Genomic DNA, 25,682 nt, shown 5'->3' on the forward strand with positions numbered 1-25,682 from the left:
TGATCACCATTCTTCCACAGATATTTCCCACTCTGGGGGATGTTATATATTTCATTTGCTGCAAGTAGGAGTCCTAAAGTTTACCTTTAATCTAGCTGAGTCTATTTATTCAAAATTTTTTTGTTGTGGATAGTGTGTAGTTTGGGTCTTGCTTTTCCAAAAAAATCCATCCTGATTATTTGTGCTTTTTCATTTGAGGGTTTATACCTGTGCTATCAAATTGAAATGTGGCTGTCAGACTTGATATATGCTGTCAGTATAAAATACAGACCAAATCTTGATTTCTCAATACAAAAAAAGGTGACGTATCTCATCAATAAATTTTTCTATTTCAAAAATTTTGAGTTAAATGTATTATTAGAATTATTTTTACCTGCTTTTTACCTTTGAAAATGTGGCTGTGAGAAAATTTCAAAGTATATATGTAAGTTAGGTTATATTTTTATTAGGCGGTAGCATATTAGACTCTCCAACTTCGGTAGGTTTTAGGCCTTGTTTTCTGTTTTCCCCATTCTGAACACCTGCTGACATCTTTTTTATTAAGGTATTATTGATATACACTCTTATGAAGGTTTCACATGAAAAAACAATGTGGTTACTACATTTACCCATATTATCAAGTCCCCACCCATACCCCAATGTAGTCACTGTCCATTAGTGTAGTAAGATGCCACAGATTCAGTATTTGCCTTCTCTGTGCTACACTGTTTTTCCCATGATCCCCCACACCATGTGTACTAAACATAATACCCCTCAATCACCTCTCCCTCCCTCTCCACTGGCCCTCCCACACCCCTCCCCTTAGGTAACCACTAGATCCTTCTTGGAGTCTGCATCTGTTGCTATTTTGTTCCTTCAGTTTTGCTTCATTGTTATACTCCACAAATGAGGGAAATCATTTGGCACTTGTCTTTCTCTGCCTGGCTTATTTCACTGAGCATAATATCCTCCAGCTCCATCCATGTTGTTGCAAATGGCAGGATTTGTTTCTTTCTTATGGCTGAATAGTATTCCATTGTGTATATGTACCTCTTCTTCTTTATCCATTCATCTACTGATGGACACTTAGGTTGCTTCCATATGTTGGCTTTGTAAAAAGTGCTGTGATAAACATAGGGATGCACATGTCTTTTTGAATCTGAGAAGTTGTATTCTTTGGGTAAATTCCAAGGAATGGGATTCCCGGGTCAAATGGTATTTCTATTTTAAATTTTTGAGGAACTTCCATATTGCTTTCCACAATGATTGAACTAACTTATATTCCCACTAGCAGTGTAGAAGGGTTCCCCTTTCTCTGCATCCTCACCAGCATTTGTTGTTCTTAAGTCTTTTCGATGTTGGCCATCCTTACTGGATTGAGGTGATATCTCATGGGGGTTTTAATTTGCATTTCCCTGATGATTAGTGATGTGGAGCATCTTTTCATGTGTCTGTTGGCCATCTGAATTTCTTCTTTGGGGAACTGTCTCTTCATATCCTCTGACCATTTTTTAATAGGGTTATTTAGTTTTTGGGTGTTGAGGCATGTAAGTTCTTTATGTATTTTGGATGTTAACCCCTTCTTGGATATGTCATTTACAAATATATTCTCCCCACCTGCTGACATTTATGCTCAAGTTTATTTAGACCTCAACCATCCTCAAAGCCAAACTAGCTCTGTTGATCTGGTACTCTGGTTTCATGGCTTCCTTATATTTTGGCCTAGCATTTTCTTACATTGTCAGGTCTTTGATGCTTTTATGGAAGCTTACAAATGTTTCACCAGAATTTTTTTAACTTATTGGAATGTACTTCATATATAATACTATATTGATTTTAGATGTATAACATGTGACCTGATAATTATATACATTACTTAATGCTTAACACAGTAAGCATAGTTACCCCCTGCTACTATACCAAGATATTACAGTATAAATGGCTAAAGTCTCTGTGCTGTACTCCCATTCCTATGACTAATTTATTTTTTGAAATTTGTACTTTATCCCCTTCACTTATTTTATCCATTCCCCTCATTTCCCCATGGCAACTGATAGTCTGTTGTCAGTATTTATGGGTCTATTTCTTTTTTTGCTTGTTTTTATTTTTAGATTCTACATATAAGTGAAAACGTTTTACCCAGAATTTTCAGTTGACTGTTTTCTTTGGAAAGGTGTTTCTTGATAACCTAGCCTTTAATTTATTACAGATCGAAAGGTGAGAGAGTCCAGCAAGTTGCTTGTTGAATGAGTTTGCTAGGGTTGCTGTAACAAAGTGCAAAAATGTGGAGGTTTAGAACAATCAAAATTTATTTTTTCATAGTTATGTAGGCAGGGAACTTGAAGTTAAGGTGTCAGCAGGACAATGCTCCTTCTAGGTGTGAGGGAAGGATCTCTTCTATGCCACTTCTGGTTTCTGGTTGCTTCAGGCATTTCTTGTCTTGTAGATGGCTGTTTTCCTTTCTGTGTCTCTTCATGGGATGTTCCCCTATGTTCTTGCCTATCTGTGGGCAGATTTTACCCTTTCTAGGACAGCAGTCAAATTGGATTATGGCTCATTCTAATAACCTCATTTGAACTTAATTACCCCTGTAAAGACCTTATCTCCAAATAAAGTCACGTTGTACATTGCCAGAGGTTAGAACACTAACTTGTCCATTTTGGGAGACGCAGTTCAAACCATAATGCTCACCAGCCCCATGTCCTCTTCATGGGTGCCCTGAAGGAAGACTTCCTCATCTCCCTTGCAGCTAAGGTCAGACTAAGTGCTTCCTTCTGGCCAAAGGAATGTGGATAGAAGTGATGTAGACCATTACTAAGCCTAGTCATAAGGCATCCTGTGAGGGATATGCTTCACTTTTACTCTTTGCTCATTGGTTGGCTTGATGTAGACAACACTGAGGAAGCCCTGGAAGATGTCAGCAACACAAGGTGGAAAAGCCAGATCACAAACTAGGGGAGGCTAGTTGGCAAAATCCACTTGGACTGTGATGCGAGTGAAAAACATGCTTATTGAATGAAGGAATAATCAATGGTGTATCCTACTCTTACTTCTGTTAATGCCTTTTGATTCTGCTTTTTGATACCAGCATCAAAATATCCCATTTGAATAACACTCTTTTTCCTCAACACCCTGCTTTGTCAAGTTATAGCATGGTAAGTTTTTATGGCAAGCAAAACACTTTAGTGAAAGAATTCTCCTTCTCTGTTTTCCCAACAGTTAATATTGTCAAAATATTAAAGTTTAATAATAAAGTTTAATAATAAAGGTAGTTCCATTCACCTTATATAAAGCATGGAGGCAGTATTATGGTATGATGGTGCTGATGCTTATTCAGCAATGGATGTTATCATATGTAAATTAGATTCAGTCTCAAAGGGTCAATTTAAAAGATATTATACTTTATCAAATTGATTATAAGCTCTTTGCCTTGGAAACATGGCAACTATAATCTTCCTAAGTTTTAGAAGAAATGGGACACATACACACACCTCTCTATGTATTGCTGGGTTTTGTCACAATATAAAATATACCAATTTCAACGTTTGCATTTTTACAATATACTAAGTCAATTCTAGATCACAGAAGAAGTATGTTCATTGAGTCTGGTGCCAAAGAGTAGAAAGTGAATGAAAAATAAGGAAAAATAAATGAACGGTATCAGAAAATAATGGTAACTTATAAAATTCTTGTGTATGTTTTTTTTAATGTTTTCAAAGTAGGCCACATTTTCCTCCATGTCATACAAACCCAAAAACAATGCCATTTTTAAAACCTGTGATTTGACTTTCAAAGAACACTTTATTTCATCTCTTCTACCTTTAAGGCAGGGATTATTTGTTCAGTATGGTAATGACTTACTATTCTTTTTTGAATAGCTAAATTATTCACATACATGAAATATTATCAGGTTATAACTGCCTTGTTGTGGAGGGTATATATTTTCATTTCTAGAAATAAAGTTCTATTATATTATAATAGAAAAAGTTTAACAAGTATAACTTTCAGTGTGAGAAAGAATTTACATGGGTGTTTTAAGGATGGAAGATGGCATTAAAGAATTGGAAGAGAATTAATCTTCCAAGAAGAGTAGCAGAAACGTATTTCTTTGTAATATTTAAAAAACTAGGCAAGGCAGAACATTAAAAAATCAGTGTTAAAAGGGAATTTAGTATACTCGGGGATATAGAACATAAAGCCTAAGATACCTATTTCAGCCTTCACCAAGTTTTACTGCTTATTATGCTTGCTGGAAAGAAGATGACGAAGAAGCATATCTCTTAAAATATTTTTCAGTCTAAAGGTTTGCCTTTTACAGTGGAGCTAGGGTGTATAGAACCACTTTCTCATTTTATGGGAGTACATTTCTGACAACCATCAATGACATATGCTTGTACAATGCAACATTTGCTGGAATAGATATATCACTTAGACTATCATTTAAAAATATATATTCAGTGGAAAAACCTGCTAGTGATTTGTACTAGTTTAAACCTATAATGGACTGCTATGCCCCCGTGCTTATGCTTTTTGAGTCAACTTAAGGTAGGTTCTCTGGGAACTGACCAGGAGAGCAATCAAGCGGTAATGTCAAGATCTTATTTTGTTTCAGATATTTTAAATGGTCAGGAGAGAATATTAGCTGAGCAGCTGCTCAGGTCTTGGCAATTGCAGCTAACAAGAATAAATTTTGTGCATGAATTTATTTGTAAATTGAGGTAGATACTAGAATGATGATTTCAAAAAGCTTGTTTGGATGCAAAATCTTGGAATGTGCAGTTACAAATGAAATGATTATTTATAACATACTTGTAATTGTGAATTATTAGTTTGTATCCAGCAGGTATAAGCTCTGTCATCAGCCATGTTCTGGTGGTGGGAAATTATTGTTTTGTGATCCACACTGTCCAAGTTCTGTAATGATGGTTGATAGAGCCAAACAGGGTAATTGTACTTCCTTCACTTTGGACTTTGTAGCCACTGAGTGGAATGTAAAATATTGTCATAAAACTCAGTATATTTGATAAAATTTATAAAGCAGATTAAGAACTACCTGCCCTTGATACAGTTCTACAACACTAAAAAATTAGAATTAAATAAAAATTCAAAGTTTGTAGCATCAACACTCAAGGGGAACAAAGGTTCATTCTATAAAGACTAGTTCATTAAAATGTAACTAGTCTTTTATGAAGTTTCAGTGTTGTCACTAAAATTAACTAAGGTAAACAACACTCTAGATATGTACAAAGTTGAAAACTATTAAACAGTTGCTTCAAGTGTTTGAAAATCTCTGCTTCCAGCCAGACTTTACTGAACTCCATCTAAAAAAAGTCCTAAATTTGGAGATCTCAGTCTCTCCTCAACACTTGTGGTCTATTTCTCTTATGTTGTCTCTTCTCAACCTGCCATTTGTCAACCTATCTACCCCCTTACTCTTAGTTTAACAGTTCCTTCCTGGTTCTACTTTTTCCCTCTACTCCTTGTGCTTCCACCATCTTCACCTAACTAGTTAGTTTTCTATCACAATTCAAAGCAGCCACTGTCTGTTTCTAATTTGGGTTCAAAAATTGTCTTGCATTGGTGAGGAACATTGCTTGCCTATGCAGACTGATGTTATCTATACAAGTCATGATCTTCATTCTAAGCTGGGCCCTCAGTACTCCTCAGTGTTACTTCTACTTGCTCTTAGTGGTCTCCTTTTCCATTCTTTTCCCAAACAGTACGGCAGAGTGAGAGCATGGATGTTAGTGATAGACTTCGATTCATATCCCAACTTCAGCACTTTTTATCTGGGTGACCTTGAGGAAATTTTTAACATCTTTGATCCTCAGTTTCCATATATGTGAAATGGCAACAATAATTCTTATCTTATACAATTTCCTTAAGGATTTCAGATAATGTAATGGCGGTGATTTAGTGAATAAATTGATAATTAATGGTCATAATTATTCTTAAGCTGCTTGGTTCCATGTCTCTAAGAGTTTACTGGGGTCCTTAAACTTTCTACATTTCTCTAAGTACCTAATCATCAGCAGATGATATTGCCTTCACCTTTTGGAGAAAATACAAGTTATCAAGTAAGTACTTAATTTCCCTTCCCTTCCACTTCTGTGCAAACCTATGATGTTACCCATCATTTCCTTTCTTTTAAAAGAATCTCTATTTCATGCTCTTTCCAAAGGCCTCAGAGTCAGTACAACACAGTGGTTAAGAGAACAGTCTTTAGTTCCAGCTTCTTGAATTCTAATTTTCTCTCTACCACTTAGGCCAGGTTTTTAACTTTCTGTATTTCGGGTTCTTTTCTCTAAAATGGATATGACAAAGACATGTACCTCATAAGGTTCTGAAACAGATTACATTGATTGAAACATTCAAAGCATAAAGGACACTGCCTAGTTTTATATACTATGAACTTCAATTAGCCATTATTGCTACTTGAAATGTTACCACTTCCTGCCTCAGCAAAGTCTCAGATCACAAGACAAAGTCTAGCTTAGGAGTTAGACCTCCACTGAAGTGATGTTCTGTTGTTGGGATCTAGTGAAGAACATGTATTGTTGTTCTTAGAACACTGGCTGGCAAATAAAAGATACTACATAAAAAATAAGAACTATTAATAAAAGTTCAAAGAACTAATTGTTGGACACCTAATTTATTCTTATATTACAGTTTAAAAAGTAAATAAAACAGTTAATAACTGAAGTGCACTTACATTACTTCTAGGCTTTTTCCACAACAATAACTTAGTACTATAAAACAGAGAGCCAGGAGGAGGGGCGGAAGATGGCGGCGTGAGTAGAGCAGCGGAAATCTCCTCCCAAAACAACATATATCTATGAAAATATAACAAAGACAACCCTTCCTAGAATAAAGACCAGAGGACACAGGACAATATCCAGACCACATCCGCACCTGAGAGAACCCAGCGCCTCGCGAAGGGGGTAAGATACAAGCCCCGGCCCGGCGGGAGCCGAGCACCCCTCCCCCCAGCTCCCAGCGGGAGAAGAATAGGCTGAGCAGGAGGGAGACGGAGCACAGGGCTGCCGAACACCCAGCCCCAGCCATCTGAGCCAGAGTGCAGGGACCTCGATACTAGGAAAACAGGGCAGCAAGAACAGTGAGCGGGCACTGGAGGCTGGGCGCCAGAGGACATAAGAAAAGCGCGCGACCATTTTTTTTTTTTTTTTTGCTTTTTTGCTGTTTTGTTTTGGTGAGCACTTTTTGGAAGACTTAAAGGGATAGGGACCCCAATACTAGGGAAAAAGGCAGAAAGACTGGTGAGCAGAGGCCTGAGGCTGGCACCGGAGAATAAAGAAAAATGAACGACCACCATTTTTTTTTTTTTTTAATTAAAAATCTTTTTTTTTTTTTTTTTTAATTTAAAAATTTTTTCTTTTTTTTTTTTTTTGGTGGTCGTTGTTTTGTTTTGGCGGGTGGTTTTTGGAAGTCTTAAAGGGGCAAGGCAGGTCACTTAATCCAGAGGTAGGGAATCCGGGGATCACTGGGCACCCTAACCCCTGGGCTGCAGGGAGCAGGGAGGCCCCTTACGGAGATAAATAGCCTCCCAGCAGCTCCTGCTCCAACGCGACTCCACCATTTTGGAGTAGATGCCCGAGCCAGGCCACGCCCAGAGCAACAGCGGAGATTAACTCCATAGCAGCCGGGCAGGAAGCAGAAACCCTGTCTGCGCGCAGCTGCGCAGCACAAGCCACTAGAGGTCGCTGTTCTCCCAGGAGAGGAGGGCCACAAACCAACAAGAAAGGAAGTCCTTCCAGCCGTCACTCGTCCCAGCTCTGCAGACTATTCCTATCACCATGAAAAGGCAAAGCTGCAGGCAGACAAAGATCACAGAGACAACACCAGAGAAGGAGACAGACCTAACCAGTCTTCCTGAAAAAGAATTCAAAATAAGAATCATAAACATGCTGACAGAGATGCAGAGAAACACGCAAGAGAAATGGGATGAAGTCCGGAGGGAGATCACAGATGCCAGAAAGGAGATCGAGGAAATGAAACAAACTCTGGAAGGGTTTATAAGCAGAATGGATAGAATGCAAGAGGCCATTGATGGAATTGAAATCAGAGAACAGGAACGCATAGAAGCTGACATAGAGAGAGACAAAAGGATCTCCAGGAATGAAACAATATTAAGAGAACTGTGTGACCAATCCAAAAGGAACAATATCCGTATTATAGGGGTCCCAGAAGAAGAAGAGAGAGGAAAAGAGGTGGAAAGTATTTTAGAAGAAATAATTGCTGAAAAATTCCCCACACTGGGGGAGGAAGTAATCGAACAGACCACGGAAATACACAGAAACCCCAACAGAAAGGATCCAAGAAGGGCAACACCAAGACACATAATAATTAAAATGGCAAAGATCAAGGACAAGGAAAGAGTGTTAAAGGCAGCTAGAGAGAAAAACGTCACCTATAAAGGGAAACCCATCAGGCTAACGTCAGATTTCTAAACAGAAACCCTACAGGCCAGAAGAGAATGGCATGATGTATTTAATACAATGAAACAGAAGGGCCTTGAACCAAGGATACTGTATCCAGCACGACTATCATTCAAATATGATGGTGGGATTAAACAATTCCCAGACAAACAAAAGCTGAGGGAATTTGCTTTCCACAAACCACCTCTACAGAACATCTTACTTGGATTGCTCTAGATGGGAGCACTCCTAGAAAGAGCACAGCACAAAACACCCAACATATGAAGAATCGAGGAGGAGGAACAAGAAGGGAGAGAAGAAAACAATCTCCAGACAGTGTATATAACAGCTCAATAAGCCAGCTAAGTTAGGAAGTAAGATATTAAAGAGGCTAACCTTGAACCTTTGGTAACCACGTATTTAAAGCCTGCAATGGCAATAAGTACATATCTTTCAATAGTCACCCTAAATGTAAATGGACTGAATGCACCAATCAAAAGACACAGAGTAACAGAATGGATAAAAAAGCAAGACCCATCTATATGCTGCTTACAAGAAACTCACCTCAAACCCAAAGTCATGTACAGACTAAAAGTCAAGGTATGGAAAAACATATTTCAAGCAAACAACAGTGAGAAGAAAGCAGGGATTGCTGTACTAATATCAGACAAAATAGACTTCAAAACAAAGAAAGTAACAAGAGATAAGGAAGGACACTACCTAATGATAAAGGGCTCAGTCAAACAAGAGGATATAACCATTCTAAATACATATGAACCCAACACAGGAGCACCAGCATATGTGAAACAAATACTAACAGAACTAAAGGGGGATATAGACTGCAATGCATTCATTCTAGGAGACTTCTACACACCACTCACCCCAAAGGATAGATCCACTGGGCAGAAAATAAGTAAGGACACGGAAGCACTGAACAACAGAGTAGAGCAGATGGACCTAATAGAGATCTATAGAACTCTACATCCAAAAGCAGCGGGATATACATTCTTCTCAAGTGAACATGGAACATTCTCCAGAATAGACCATATACTAGGCCACAAAAAGAGCCTCAGAAAATTCCAAAAGATTGAAATCCTACCAACCAACTTTTCAGACCACAAAGGCATAAAACTAGAAATAAACTGTACAAAGAAAGCAAAGAGGCTCACAAACACATGGAGGCTTAACAACACGCTCCTAAATAATCAATGGATCAAAGACCAAATCAAAATGGAGATCCAGCAATATATGGAAACAAATGACAGCAACAACACTAAGCCCCAACTTCTGTGGGACGCAGCAAAAGTAGTCTTAAGAGGAAAGTATATAGCAATCCAGGCATATTTAAAAAAGGAAGAGCAATCCCAAATGAATGGTCGAATGTCACAATTATCGAAATTGGAAAAAGAAGAACAAATGAGGTCTAAGGTCAGCAGAAGGAGGGACATAATAAAGATCAGAGAAGAAATAAATAAAATTGAGAAGAATAAAACAATAGCAAAAATCAATGAAACCAAGAGCTGGTTCTTCGAGAAAATAAAGAAAATAGATAAGCCTCTAGCCTGACTTATTAATAAGAAAAGAGAGTCTACACAAATCAACAGTATCAGAAACAAGAAAGGAAAAATCACGACGGACCCCACAGAAATACAAAGAATTATTGCAGAATACTATGAAAACCTATATGCTAACAAGCTGGGAAACCTTGGAGAAATGGACAACTTCCTAGAAAAATACAACCTTCCAAGATTGACCCAGGAAGAAACAGAAAATCTAAACAGACCAATTACCAGCAATGAAATTGAAGCGGTAATCAAAAAACTACCAAAGAACAAAACCCCCGGGCCAGATGGATTTACCTCGGAATTTTCTCAGACATACAGGGAAGACATAATACCCATTCTCCTTAAAGTTTTCCAAAAAATAGAGGAGGAGGGGACACTCCCAAACTCATTCTATAAAGCTAACATCACCCTAATACCAAAACCAGGCAAAGACCCCACCAAAAAAGAAAACTACAGACCAATATCCCTGATGAACGTAGATGCAAAAATACTCAACAAAATATTAGCAAACCGAATTCAAAAATACATCAAAAGGATCATATACCATGACCAAGTGGGATTCATCCAAGGGATGCAAGAATAGTACAACATTCTAAATTCCATCAACATCATCCACCACATCAACAAAAAGAAAGACAAAAACCACATGATCATCTCCATAGATGCTGAAAAAGCATTTGACAAAGTTCAACATCCATTCATGATAAAAACTCTCAGCAAAATGGGAACAGATGGCAAGTACCTCAACATAATAAAGGCCATCTATGATAAACCCACAGCCAACATTATTTTGAACAGCGAGAAGTTGAAAGCATTTCCTCTGAGATCGGGAACTAGACAGGGATGCCCACTCTCTCCACTGTTATTTAACATAGTACTGGAGGTCCTAGCCACGGCAATCAGACAAAACATAGAAATACAAGGAATCCAGATTGGTAAAGAAGAAGTTAAACTGTCACTATTTGCAGATGACATGATACTGTACATAAAAAACCCTAAATACTCCACCCCAAAACTACTAGAAGTGATTTCGGAATACAGCAAAGTTGCAGGATACAAAATCAACACACAGAAATCTGTGGCTTTCCTATATACTAACAATGAACCAACAGAAAGAGAAATCAGGAAAACAACTCAATTCACAATTGCATCAAAAAAAATAAAATACCTAGGAATAAACCTAACCAAAGAAGTGAAAGACTTATAATCTGAAAACTACAGGTTACTCTTAAGAGAAATTAAAGGGGACACTAACAAATGGAAACTCATCCCATGCTCGTGGCTAGGAAGAATTAATATCGTCAAAATGGCCATCGTGCCCAAAGCAATATACAGATTTGATGCAATCTCTATTAAACTACCAGCAACATTCTTCAATGAACTGGACAAATAGTTCAAAAATTCATATGGAACACCAAAGACCTCGAATAGCCAAAGCAATCCTGAGAAAGAAGAATAAAGTAGGGGCATCTCACTCCCCAACTTCAAGCTCTAATATAAAGCCATAGTAATCAAGACAATTTGGTACTGGCACAAGAGCAGAGCCACAGACCAATGGAACAGACTAGAGAATCCAGACATTAACCCAGACATATATGGTCAATTAATATTTGATAAAGGAGCCATGGACATACAATGGCGAAATGACAGTCTCTTCAACAGGTGGTGCTGGTAAAACTGGACAGCTACATGTAGGAGAATGAAACTGGACCATTGTCTAACTCCATATACAAAAGTAAACTCAAAATGGATCAAAGACCTGAATGTAAGCCATGAAACTATTAAACTCTTGGAAGAAAACATAGGCGAAAACCTCTTAGACATAAACATGAGTGACCTCTTCTTGAGCATATCTCGCCGGGCAAGGAAAACAACAGTAAAAATGAGTAAGTGGGACTATATGAAGCTGAAAAGCTTCTGTACAGCAAAAGACACCATCAATACAACAAAAAGGATCCCTACAGTATGGGAGAATATATTTGAAAATGACACATCCGATAAAGGCTTGACATCCAGAATATATAAAGAGCTCACACGCCTCAACAAACAAAAAACAAACAACCCAATTAAAAAATGGGCAGAGGAACTGAACAGACAGTTCTCCAAAAAAGAAATACGGATGGCCAACAGACACATGAAAAGATGCTCCACATTGCTAATTATCAGAGAAATGCAAATTAAAACTACAATGAGGTATCACCTCACACCAGTATTGATGGCTGTCATCCAAAAGACAAACAACAACAAATGTTGGCGAGGCTGTGGAGAAAGGGGAACCCTCCTACACTGCTGGTGGGAATGTAAGTTAGTTCAACCATTGTGGAAAGCAGTATGGCGGCACATCAAAATGCTCAAAACAGACTTACCATTTGACCCAGGAATCCCGCTCCTAGGAATTTACCCTAAGAATGCAGCAATCAAGTTTGAGAAAGACAGATGCACCCCTATGTTTATTGCAGCATTATTTACAATAGCCAAGAATTGGAAGCAACCTAAATGTCCATCGATAGATGAATGGATAAAGATGATGTGGTACATATACACAATGGAATACTACTCAGCCATAAGAAAAGGGCAAATCCAATCATTTGCAGCAACATGGATGGAGCTGGAGGGTATTATGCTCAGTGAAACAAGCCAAGCGGAGAAAGAGAAATACCAAATGATTTCACTTATCTGTGGAATATAAGAACAAAGGAAAAACTGAAGAAACAAAACAGCACCAGAATCACAGAACTCAAGAATGGACTAACAGGTACCAAAGGGAAAGGGACTGGGGAGGATGGGTGGCTAGGGAGGGATAAGGGGGCGGAGAAGTAGGGGGGTATTAAGATTAACATGCATGGGGTGTACGAGAAAAGGGAGGGCTGTACAACACAGAGAAGGCAAGTAGTGATTCTACAACATTTTGCTATGCTGATGGACAGTGACTGTAAAGGGGTTTATAGGGGAGACCTGGTATAGGGGAGGGCCTAGTAAACATAATATTCGTCATGTAAGTGTAGATTAGTGATACCAGAAACAAAGCAAAAAAAAAAAAAAGGGCAGTTCCTGTGTGGTAACCTCCAATGAGTTCTACACAAGGGTATAAAGGGCATATATGAGTGGAGGCAAAGGGTCTGTTTGCATCTATACAGAAGATCAAAGCCTAATTGGGCTATCCCGAAAATGAGCTAAGATACGATATGGAAGAGAACTTCCATCATCAGCACTCTCTGGAAGACTCATGCCAGAATATGATCATCAAAATCCCCAACAAAGATCCACGCACTGCTACAGGTGTAGATGCACTTATCCCACCAGTTCCTGGACTTGCCATGGGAATGAGGAAGGAGATATCTAAGCTTAGTAAAACAACAAATTTGACTGGATCTATACTGTTGGAACTCAACCAAGAATTAGGAGAAGTGCAAATTGTAGCGCTCCAAAATCTTACAACTACAGACTATTTAATGTTAAAAGAACATAAGGGATGTGAACATTCCCCAGGAATGGGTGCTTTTAATTTGTCTGATTTCTCTCAGACTGTTCAAGTTCAGTTGGACAATATCCACCATATCATAGATAAGTTTTCACAAATGCCTAATGTGCCTAACTGGTTTTCTTGGTTTCACTGGAGATGGCTGGTAATTAGAGATATGCTTTGGTTATGTAACTATACTCCTATTATGTTAATGTGTGTGCGCAATTTAAGTAGTAGCTTAAAACCTATACATGCTGAAGTTACTCTACAAGAAGATATGTCAAAGAAATAATCAATCTTCCCATGTTTTCTTCCGCCTGCTACTTCTATAGCTTTTCTTCTTCCTTCCTAATTACAACCCTTAAATAGAATTCGTGCCTCATATCAAATTTACTGAGTATCATAATTCTTCCAAGTGGTAAAGATACCTCAAGACAAATGCTGGGCATAGAAGCTACAGGGCATAAATATGCAAAGAAGTAAAAAGCTAACCTTTTCAAGCAATAAGGCTTCCCTCTCACTTACCAACTTCACATTTCCCTGTATGGCCCTGGAAGATGACTGGTTTGCCAGAGACAGGTAAGATTCCTCAAGGGAGGAACAACCTAAGACAGGCACAGTTGTAGGGGGGCCATCAGGTGAGAAATTGGGGATCAACAGAGGTGAGGCTTAGAACCTCACCCCCCCCTGTTCTGAGAGAAATCTTCTGCATACGTGGGTGTTTTATTGCCCTTGTCTAGCTTGGATTAACACATAGTCTACAGGCACACACCTGATCATCTACATTTGCTCTCTTACACCACTAAACTATGTTTTCTACCTATACCTTGTATCTACCTACCACTTCAGAATTTTATTAAAAATAATAATAAAGAGAGAAATGTGGTATCCACATATAAATCAAGTATAAAAACCAAATGAGTATTCATATTTGAACTGACTGTTTATAGTTCATAATGCATGAGCAAAACCGAAAGTTTCTGTGATGACTGCCCTTGTACTGTTCACTATGTAACTTATTCATTATGTAAGAATTTGTTCTACAAGTAAGAACTTGTTTGTTATTCCTCAGAAGAGTGGAGACTGACGAAAATTAGGCTTGGGGTGGACTAATGATTGTGCATTGAGCATTGACTCCCCTATACAGAATTTTATTGTCGTTAAGAACCATTTGATCAATAAATATGAGAGATGCCGTCACAAAAAAAAAAAAAAAAAAAGAGAACAGACTTACAATGGTAAAATAAATAAGTAACCGGGATGTAATGTATAGCATAAGGAATATAGTCAAGATATTGTAACAGCTTGGTAGGGTGAATGCTGGAACCTAGAATTATGTATATAAATGTTTTAGCACTGTGTTGTACACTTGAAACTAATGTAATATATTACTGTGTGTCAACTACCCTTCAATAAAAAATAATTATTTAAAAAAAAAAAAACAAAAAAAAAACAGAGAGCCTGAGAACAACACCTAGTGGCACCTGGAATGTTCCAATCACAGTATTCAACAATGACAAATAAAATGTCTGTTATAACCATATTTATATTTAAGACAAGAGAGAGGAACAGCACAATTAAGGTGTTTGGCTCTAGATTAAAACTGAGAAGATAACTGAGGCTGTATTATGGTAAAGTAAAAAAAAATCTTAAAAAAAATGGATGGCCATTAGTGACAATGGATTAATGAATTCAAGATCCAAATTTTTCATTTTTCAAGTTCACTATCTTTGTGAACTTGAACCACTTGTTATGTCTGTGCTTCGTTTATCCTATTCTATAAGGAGAGTAGACTAGATTAAAGGAACTCAATATTTTTGTGGAAAAGAGTTATTTTTTATTTAAAAGTGTTGGTGATAGTCACCACGGACACTGGGAGGTAAGGAGACAGAGAAATCTATAGGAAATAGAAATTTGTCTATCTGGAAATGGAGCCAATATTGGGTTTTGTCAAGGGCAATCTCTTTACCTTGGAAATTGAGGTTGGTAGGTGGAGAAATCTTATGGATAATTAGAATGGTGGACAAAAATTTCTGCTCTGAATCAAAAGCCAAAGACTGTCAGTCAAAATTGCAACTCAGCAAAATAATTAATATCTAAGCTAATTCATTATTTTAAAATACCTTTATTGAATGCTATAATTACATTTTTATATTTAAATATAGTTGATATAAAATATTATATTTTTTAAAAATTTATTTTGGATTCATTAATATACACTTACATGAGCAACATTGTCATTACTAGATTCCCCACATTATCGAGTTCCCACCACTTACCCATTACAGTCACTGTCCAGCATAAGATGCTATAGAATCACTACTTGTCTTCTCTGTGCCATACTGCCTTCCCTCTGACCCCCTGCCCCACATTACATGCACTAATCATAAAGCTCTTTTATCCCCTTATCCCTCCCTTCCCACCATCCTCCCTAGTCCCTTTTCCTTTGGTACTGCTAGTTCATTCTTGGGTTCTGTGAGTCTGCTGCTGTTTTGTTCCTTCAGTTTTTTCTTTGTTCTTATACTCCACAGATGAGTGAAATCATTTGATACTTGTCTTTCTCCACCTGGTTTATTTCACTGAGCATAATACCCTCTACCTCCATCGGTGTTGTTGAAATGGTAGGATTTGTTTTCTTCTTATGGCTGAATAATATTCCATTGTGTATATGTACCACTTCTTCTTTATCCATTCATCTACTGATGGACACTTAGGTTGCTTCTATTTCTTGGCTATTGTAAATAGTGCAACGATAAACATAGGGGTGCATATGTCTTTTTGAAACTGGGCTCCTGCATTCTTAGGGTTAATTCCTAGCAGTAGAATTTCTGGGTCAAATGGTATTTCTATTTTTAGTTTTTTGAGGAACATCCATACGGCTAAACACGATGGTTGAACTAATTTACATTCCCACCAGCAACGTAGTATGGTTCCCCTTTCTCCACATCTTCACCAACATTTGTTGTTGTTTGTCTTTTGGATGGTGGCCATCCTAACTGGTGTGACGTGATATCTCATTGGGGTTTTAATTTGCATTTCTTTGATGATTAGTGATGTGGAACATCTTTTCATGTGCCTGTTGGACATCTGAATTTCTTCTTTGGAGAAGTGTCTGTTCAGGCCCTCTGCCCATTTCTTAATTGGATTATTTGTTTTTTGATTGTTGAGGTGCATGAGCTCTTTGTAGATTTTGGATGTCAACCCCTTGGAAGGTTGTATTTTTCTAGAAAGTTGTCAATTTCTTTTAGGTTATCCAGTTTGTTAGCATATAGATTTTCATAGTATCGTCTAATAATTCTTTGTAGTTCTGTGGTGTCCATCATGATTTTTCTTTTCTCATTTCTGATTCTGTTTATGCTTGTAGATTCTCTAGATTCTCTTTTTTTCTTAATCAGTCTGGCTAGGGGTTTATCTATTTTGTTTATTTTCTCAAAGAACCAGCTCTTGGTTTCCTTAATTTTTTCTATTGTTTTATTCTTCTCAATTGATATAAAATAATTTATTGGTTTCAAATACATATCACAGTAATTCAACAGATACATATATTATTAAATCCTTACCCCAACTAGAGCAGTTACTGTCAACGTAGAAAGATATTAAATAATTATTGACTTTATTCTGCATGCTGCACTTCCATCCCCATGACCAACTTACATATAATTACATTTTAATACAACATTGAACTCTCTGTGAAAAGTGTATCTAAATTATTTGATTTAGAAAAATTGCATTTTATATTTAAAATTAGTGAAGAAAATGTACAGTATTTTTCTTAATCATCTTTTAGTTAATCAAATGGCACTGTTTAGTGAAAAATAACTTTTGAATGAAGTTGAAATGATTTAAATAACTAAATTAGTGGTTGGGTAAAGCAATTATAATTTATCATATATATTTGGACTACCTTATTTTATTACTCTTTATCGATTGTGAGTGAATTATTACCAAAGTAACATTTTTGTTTTATTTTCCTTAAATTTTATTGTTTCCTTTCATGTTTATAAAAACAATTTTGAGTGCTAAGCACTTACATCCATTTTATCATAAGGAAACTGGGGCTCAGAAAAAAAATTACTTGTCCAAGGGAAATTACTCATCTAGTGCAAGCTAGAGTGAGAATTTATGTCCAAGTTTCCCTGACTCTGAAATCTGTGCTTTTAACTACCAGGGACTCTACTCTTACTTACATAATTATTTCACAAGTATTTGTTGAGCACCTATAATGTTTGCAATGACTCTCTAGGCACTAGATCTACAGGCGTGAACAAAACACGCCCAAATCCCTGCCCTCTTGCAAGGTGGAGGCTGGGGGACAGAAATGAATAACTCAACTATGCAATATGTTAAATTATAATGATGCCAAAGAAAAATAAACCAAGGAAAGGGGATAGAACCTTCAGGGATTGATTGCGATTTTAAATAGGATACTCAAGGAATAGAACTCAGAGAAGGTAATATATGACTTAAAACGTGAGGGAGTTAAAAGAAACTTGTCATGGGGATACCTAGGAGATAAGGATTCCAGGAAAGGAAATTGCAATTTTGAAGGCACTGAAGGGTGACTAGAAATTCAAGGTATATCAAGGAAGTCAGTGTGACTAGAAAAGAAAATATGTAGGATTGTGGAAGATAATATCACAAAGGCACTGGGAGTCATAAGTCATACAGGATAAGACTTTGTAGCCATTGCAATTACTTGAACTTTTCTCTGAGTGAGATAAGAGGCTACTGGTGGATTTTGAGAAAAGTGCCACGATCTGATTTAAATTTATCAGTTTTGAGAAGATTGTAAAGGGGAGAAAGGGTAGAAGCAGAGCAACCATTGCGGTGTTTATTGGCAATAATTCAGTGGCCTTGGAATAATGATTATGGAGAAGATACTGGGAAGTGGTTGGGTTCTAGATGTATTTGGAAGGTAGAGCTAATGGTATTTGCTGTGGATTCAATGTGAATTGTGAGAGAAACTTTGTAAGGAGTTTTTTTTTTTAACTGAACAATTACAAGTTTGGAGTTGTCCTGAATTGACATAGGAAGAGGAGGTTTGGAGGGAGGATAAAGATTAAGAATTCAGTTTTGGACATGGTAAGCTGAAATGTCTGTTAGACATCCAAGTGGAGATATGATGTATAATTGGGCTTGGGGTTTAGGGAAGAATTCCAGGCTATATTGGGAGATACCAGTTATAGCAGAGACCAAATGAAAGTGGGGATATAAAGGCTATTCGAGGATTGAACCTTTGTATATCTCAGCTCTCAGCATTCAGAGGTTGTAGAGAGATGACGAGGAAACATCAAAGCAGAATAAGTATGGTAAAGAAAAAAGGAGGATAACTGGATTGTAGTGACCTGGAGTCAAAGAAAATGGTTACAGATAGAAGTGTCCAATGATGCTGAGGGATCAGTAATATGTGAACGGAAAAGAGACCATTGGGTTGACCAACATGAAGGTCATTGGTGATCTCAACACGAACAGCTTGTAGTGAAAGCAAATCTTGAGTAAAGTGGATTTAAGAGAGAACTTGCAGAGACAATTTTTTGAGGAGTTTTCCCTTAAAGGGAAAGAGATGTATCGGGTGTTTCATTGATGTGGTAGGGGGATGAGAAATGAGATGACAAAAGAATCTTTTATTTTTAAAAGTGAGAATAATATTTTTATGTGTTGATGGAACAATTCAGAAGATGTAGAAAAATTGATGATGTGGGAGAGAGAAGTGATGATTTGCTGGGGCAGTGTTCTTGTGTGGGAGAGCGCAGATGAGATTCAAATGCAAGTGAAAAGGCTGGCCTCTGCTGGGCCGTTTTAACCAGCAAGAAGGTGGAGCAGTTGGGAACAGATCCCAGTGTGTAGGGAGTATGGTGGTGATAACCTGTGGATGTTTTCTTCTGAAGTCGTCAATCAGTGGCTCATAGTAAGACGTTGCTATATAATGTTACATTGAATTATACAGTATCCAAATTAGGTAGGTAAATCTCAGGTATCTTGAATTGGAGACTTACTGAATTTAAAATTTAAAATTTAAAATTTAAAATTTAAAATTTAAAATTTAGGACTAGAATGTGGCATTAACTGAGAGTAAAACCTTGAAAATTGTAGCAGATTCACATAATGGCTGTTAAATAGCTTCTTTTTTATTGCTATAATAAAAGTTTATAGTTATTCATGGAAAGAGCTATTCTCTTTTAGGTCTTTTTTCTTCAGAAACATGGAGATAGTAATGATTACTATCAACCTTATCTTTGAAGACCAAGGACAGCAATAAATATATTTTTAATGTGCAGGTTAAAATCATCATAGTATGAATGAGTAATTTATATTCTATGAAGAATGAGTGACTTTTTCAGTGACATGAGTCTGTGGACAATGAATGAAATGCACATTTGTGCATGAAAATTCCGGATTTCAACCATCTGATAACATTTATTGTCAAACAATTCTAACAGTTTCTCTTGCTTTTGGGAGTTAAAATAAAAGCTTAACAAAAATAAAGAAAATAAACTTGTCCTTTTCTCTATACTTTCTGCCAAAAACCACAGAGATCTGTATTTTACCTTTCTGTTAGCAAGTACTGAAAGAACTAATAATGTGAGCTCTATCTAAGAGGAATATTACCAAAGTTTGCTAAAGGAAAAGCAAAATAGTGTACATCTAAGCAACATTTAGAATGTTCTGCAAGCTTAAAAGGATGTTTGGAGTTAGGTTTTAAAAACACTGGGATTTAGTGTAATAAGTTTGGCAGCAAAATCAGTACAGTTCATTCAACTGATGAATTGATGCAGACCCAGCTGACTAACACATACCATGTGTTTGTTTTGGCAGAGAATTTGGAAAAATAATTTAGACAAAAAAGTTATATTATTCAACAGATTTCACTTTTGTTGTTGTTTTGTGAGATTAAAAAAAAAATTCTAATCAGACTGCAAAGGTAGAGTTCACAAAGACCTTCCATTTATTGGAAACATATCTGGACTTTTCATAGAAAAAAAAGATGGAAGAGGATAATTTACTTATTTCATATGTTTCTCTTAATTACTCACTTCTCAGAAATAGATTTATGACTAGTTGTTTATCAATTAATACCATGTTTATGAATTTATTCTGTCTAAAACAATAGTTTAAATGCCCTTAATAATATTTCTAATGTAATCATGGCATACAGAATCTTCTATTTAAACTTTGATGTCCAAGAACAGCAAAGCATTTTGCAGTAGAGATTAAGTATGCTTTTCTAATACTTTGTTGTTAATACATAGATTTGCTTTTTCTTGTTGTTCAGACATAATATTAAAGCTTGTTTCTTGCATAGATTATTTGATTATTGCTGTTAGGTTACCAAAAGTGTGTTGGACTTTATTAAAGTCTTGGAATTCTCAATATTTACCAAAATTCACACACATTAATGACATGATGTACCCAAGGCTGGAATGAGTTCTGATTTTATGGGGTTGAAAGTTGCTTCATAGGTTTTCTAACCATTATAAGGTAGATATGTTGAGTATACTCCTAAATTGGCTTCAGGAGCAAGACATACTATTTTCCACTATGGATTACCTTGAATCCTGTGCCAGGTTGCTGGACCACAAAATTCAGGAGATAATGGGTTATTATGGTCAATGAAGTATGAAAAATTCTTAAAGCTAGAGGCAGTTCATTACAGCATATATAAATGATCAATGCTATTACATAGGAAAGAGCTGCAGACTGATGAAATAAGCAACTGATTTTCTAAAGTTAGCATAAAAATTATTTGAAGACCCAATCTGGGGAAGGAAATAGTCTCTCAGGCCATGGAAGACACAGGCCTCCCAACACCAGGGACCCAAAGAAGACAACACCAAGACATATGGTAATTAAAATGACAAAGATCAAGGACAAGGACAGAGTATTAAAAGCAGCTGGAGAGAGAAAAAAGATCACCTACAAAGGAAAACCCATCAGGCTATCATCAGACTTCTCAGCAGAAACCTTACAGGCCAGAAGGGAGTGGCATGATGTATTTAATGTAATGAAGCAGAAAGGCCTTAAACAAAAAATACTCTACCCAGCAAGATTATCATTTAAATCTGAAGGAGGGATTAAACAATTACTAGATAAGCAAAAGTTGAGGGAATTTACATCCCACAAACCATCTCTACAGTGTACTTTGGAGGGACTGCTCTAGATGGAAGTGCTCCTAAGGCTAAATAGCTGTCACCAGAGAAAATAAAACCACTTAATTACTAAGCAACTACAAAATTAAATCAACTACCCACAGAGCCAGTCAAGGGATACATGAAGAGTACAGAGTATAAAACCTAATACATAAAAAGTGGAGGAGGAAAAAAAAGAACCTTTAGATTGTGTTTAAAATAGCATACTAAGCGAGTTAAGTTAGATTGTTATATAGTAAAGAAGTTGCCCTTGAACATTTTTTAACCATGAATCTAAAGCCTGCAACGGCAATAAGTACATATCTTTCAATAATCAACTTCAATATAAATGGACTGAATGCACCAATTGAAAGACATAGAGTTACAGAATGGATAAAAATCAAGACCCATCTACATGCTGCCCACAAGAGACTCACTTCAAACCCAAAGATATACACAGACTAAAAGCAAAGGGATGGAAAAAAAGAAATTTCATGCAACTAATAGGGAGAAAAATGCAGGAGTTGCAGTACTTAGAAAAAGTAGAACTCAAAACAAAGAAAGTAACAAGAGACAAAGAGGGACATTACATAATGATAAAGGGGTCAGTCCAACAAGAGAATATAACCATTATAAATATCTATGCACCCAACACAGGATCACCTACATATGTGAAACAAATACTAACAGAATTGAAGTGGGAAATAGAATACAATGCATTCATTTTAGGAGACTTCAACACACCACTCACTCCAAAGGACAGATCAACCAGACAGAAAATAAGTAAGGACACAGAGGCACTGAACAACACATTAGAACAGATGGACCTAACAGACATCTACAGAACTCTACACCCAAAAGCAGCAAGATACACATTCTTCTCAAGTGCACATGGAATATTTTTCAGAATAGATCACATACTAGACCATAAAAAGAGCCTCAGTAAATTAAAAAAGATAGAAATTGTACCAACCAACTTCTCAGACCACAAGGGTATAAAACTAGAAATAAATTGTACAAATAAAACAAAAAGGCTCACAAACACATTGAGGCTCAACAACATGCTCCTAAATAATCAATATATCAATGACCAAACAAAAACAGAGATCAAGTAATATATGAAGATTAGTGAAAACAATAACTCAAAACTGCAAAATCTGTGAGACACATTGCAATACAGGCTTACCTCAAGAAAGAAGAACAATCCCAAATGAACAGTCTAAACTCACAATTATTGAAACTAGAAAAAGAAGAACGAATGAGACCCAAAGTCAGTAGAAGGAGGGACATAATAAAGATCAGAGCATAAATAAATAAAGTTGAGAAGAATAAAACAATAGAAAAATCAATGAAACCAGGATCTGGTTCTTCAATAAAATAAAAGAGATAAACCCCTGGCCAACTTATCAAGAAAAAAAGAATCTACACACATAAACAAAATCACAAATGAGAAAGGAAAAATCACTATGGGCAACACAGAAATACAAAAAATTATTAGAGAAAACTATGGAAAATTATATGCTAACAAATTGGATAACTTAGAAGAAATGGACAACTTTCTAGAAAAATACAACTTTCCAAAACTGACCAATGAAGAAACAGAAAATCTGAACAAACCAGTTACCATCAATGAAATAGAATTGGTAATCAAAAAACTACACAATAAGAAAACCCCTGGACCAGATGGAGTCACCACTAAATTTTGTCAAACATTTAGTGAAGATCTAATATCCACCCTCCTTAAAGTTTTACAAAAAGTAGAAGAGGACAGAATACTTCCAAACTCCTTCTATGAGGCAAGCATTACTATAATATCAAAACCAGGCAAAGCCACCACAAAAAAGAAAATTACAGACCAATATCCCTGATGAACACAGATACAAAAATACTCAACAAAATATTAGCAAAAGGAATTCAAAAATGTATCTAAAAGATCATATATCATGATCAAGTGAGATTTATTTCAGGGATGCATGGATGGTACAATATTTGAAAAATCCATCAACATCTTTCACCATATCAACAGAAAGGACAAAATCAGATTATTTTCTCTATAGATGCTGGAAAAGCATTTGACAAAATTCAACATCGATTCATTATAAAGACTTTCAACAAAATTGGTATAGAGGGCAAGTACCTCAGCATAATAAAGGCCATATATGACAAACCCAGAAACAACATCATACTTAACAGTGAGAAGCTGAAAGTATTTCTTTTAAGATTGGGAACAAGGTGAGGATGATCACTCTCCACACTGTTATTCAACATAGTTCTGGAGGTACTAGCCTCAGCAATCAGACAACACAAAGAAATAAAAAGCATTCAGATTGGTAAGGAACAAATTGAACTCTCACTGTTTGCAGATGACATATATTGTACATAAAAACCCTAAAGAATCCACCCCAAAACTACTAGAACTAATAGATCAATTCAGCAAAGTTGCAGGATACAAAATTAACACACAGAAATCTGTGGCTTTCCTGTACACTAATGATGAACTAGCAGAAAGAGAAATCAGGAAAACAATTGCATCAAAAAGAGTAAAATACCTAGGAATAAAATTAACTAAGGAGGTGAAAGATCTATACCCTGAAAACTACAAGACACTCCTGAGAGAAATTAAGACACCAAAACATGCAAATACATCCCATGCTCATGGATAGGAAGAATTAATATTGTCAATGGCCATTCTGCCTAAAGCAATCTACTGATTCAATACAATCTCTATCAAAGTACCAAAAGCATTCTTCAATAAACTAAAAAAAAATGTTGTAAAATTCATAGGAACCACAGAAGACCCGGAATAGCCAAAGCAATCCTGAGAAGGAAGAATAAAGCTGGGGGGATTATGCTCCCCTACTTCAAACTCTACTACAAAGCCGCAGTAATCAAGACAATTGGGTACTGGCACAAGAACAGACCCATAGACCAATGGAACAGACTAAAGAGTCCAGATATTAACCCAAGCATATATGGTCAATTAATATGCAATAAAGGAGCCAATGGGGAAATAACAGCCTCTTCAACAACTGGTGTTGGCAAAACTCAACAGCTACATGTAAGAGAAAGAAACTCGATTATTGTCTAACTCCATACCCAAAAGTAAACTCAAAATGTATCAAAATGTATCTGAAAGACCTGAATGTAAGTCATGAAACCATAAAATTCTTAGGAAAACATAGGCAAAAATCTCTTGAATATAAACATGAGCAACTTTTTTCTGAACACATCTGCTCAGGCAAGGGAAACAAAAGCAAAAATGAACAAATGGGACTATATTAAACTAAAAAGCTTCTGTACAGCAAAGGTGTACCATCAGTAGAACAAAAAGGCACCCTAGAATATGGGAGAATATATTCTTAAATGATATATCCAACAAGGGGTTACCATTCAAAATATATAAAGAACTCACATGCCTCAACACCCAAAAAGCAAATAACTTGATTAAAAGATGGGCAGACGATCTGAGCAGACACTTCTCCAAAGAAGAAATTCAGATGGCCAACAGGCACATGAAAAGTTGCTCCACATTGCTAATTATCAGGCAAATGCAAATTAAACCCCCATGAGATATCACCTCACACCTGTTAGGATGGCCAACATCCAAAAGACAAGGAACAACAAATGCTGGTTAGGATGCAGAAAAAGAGGAACTCTCCTACACTGTTGGTGGGAATGTAAATTAGTTCAACCATTGTTGAACGTAATATGGAGGCTCCTCAAAAAACAAGAACAGATTCAAGAAGACATATGCACCTCTATGTTTATTGCAGCACTATATACAATAGTCAAATCATGGAAGCAACCTAAGTGTTCATCAATAGATGAAGGGATAAAGATGTGGTACGTATACACAATGGATTATTATTCAGCCATAAGAAGAAAACAAATCCTACCATTTGCAACAACATGCAGAGAATTAGAGGGTATTATGCTTAGTGAAATAAGCCAGGTGGAGAAAGACAAGTACCAAATGAATTCCCTCATTCGTGGAATATAAGAACAAAGCAAAACTGAAGAAACAAAACAGCAGCAGACTCACAGACTCCATGAAGGGAAGAGCAGTTACCAAAGGGAAGGGGTAGGCGAGGGAGGGAGAAAGGCATTAAGGGAC

This window comes from Manis pentadactyla, chromosome 12 (assembly GCF_030020395.1).
Source record: "Manis pentadactyla isolate mManPen7 chromosome 12, mManPen7.hap1, whole genome shotgun sequence".
Lineage (NCBI taxonomy): Eukaryota > Metazoa > Chordata > Mammalia > Pholidota > Manidae > Manis > Manis pentadactyla.